Source organism: Pteropus vampyrus, unplaced genomic scaffold, assembly GCF_000151845.1.
Source record: "Pteropus vampyrus isolate Shadow unplaced genomic scaffold, Pvam_2.0 Scaffold20791, whole genome shotgun sequence".
Lineage (NCBI taxonomy): Eukaryota > Metazoa > Chordata > Mammalia > Chiroptera > Pteropodidae > Pteropus > Pteropus vampyrus.
The window spans coordinates 566-1,386 of NW_011909572.1; the positions used below are offsets into that span (position 1 = coordinate 566).

The window sequence follows — 821 nt, forward strand, 5'->3', positions numbered from 1 at the left end:
TTTTCTGTTGTTTTAAGCCTCCCAGTCTGTGGTGCTTTGTTACCTCGGCAACAGGAAACTAATATACATAAGAAGGAGACAAAGACTTGGGGTAAATACATAGCACACCACTGCAGATCCAGGTCCTTCGCAATGCTCAGCTTCCGGGACCCCGCTTACCCCGGTCCAGCACCTTCTGGGCCTCCCTGATGGCACAGGCCTCCTGTTGTCGGTAGTATATCTGCACCACCACAGCCTCCTGCCACTGGACCAGGACCTAAGTGGCAGACAAAAAGAGAGGTGATCACAGCATAGTCTGACTTCTGGGGGCACCCCAGCTCTACTGGCAGCTCCTCATAAAATGAGGCCAAGCAGTGGACTCACAGCACCCAACACATTCCAGAAGCGCCCACCACCCATACAGACCACAGACCACAGGCAACAGGACACAGCCTCCAGTCCCCTCAGAGGAAGCCCAGTATCTTGGGTAATGGGACTTTTCTACCAGAAGTTCAACTTCATACCATAAAGAAGTAAATGGACTTTCATATGTATATATGTATGTATGTATGTATGTATGTATGTATGTATATATGTACGTACATACGTATGTATAAGGCGAGGCAACCCTTGGTTGACCTCACAGATTGCAAGGACCTTGTCAGCTTATAATCCCTTATTTTTTATGCCTACAGCACCTGGTCTTTCTAGGTGGTCTCCTATCCAAGTACTAACCAGGCCCGACCCTGCTTAGCTTCCGGGATCAGATGGGATCAGGCTTGTTCAGGGTAGCATGGCCGTAGACTTGTTCTAATATTATTTGTTACACAGAAGCCAAACAT

General features: G+C 48.2%; 1 pseudogene; it reads right to left on the reverse strand.

Annotated features, from left to right (window-relative positions):
• Positions 1–665: 665 nt before the first annotated feature.
• LOC111735252 lies at positions 666–784 on the reverse strand (annotated as a pseudogene).
• Between the last annotated feature and the right edge of the window lie 37 nt (positions 785–821).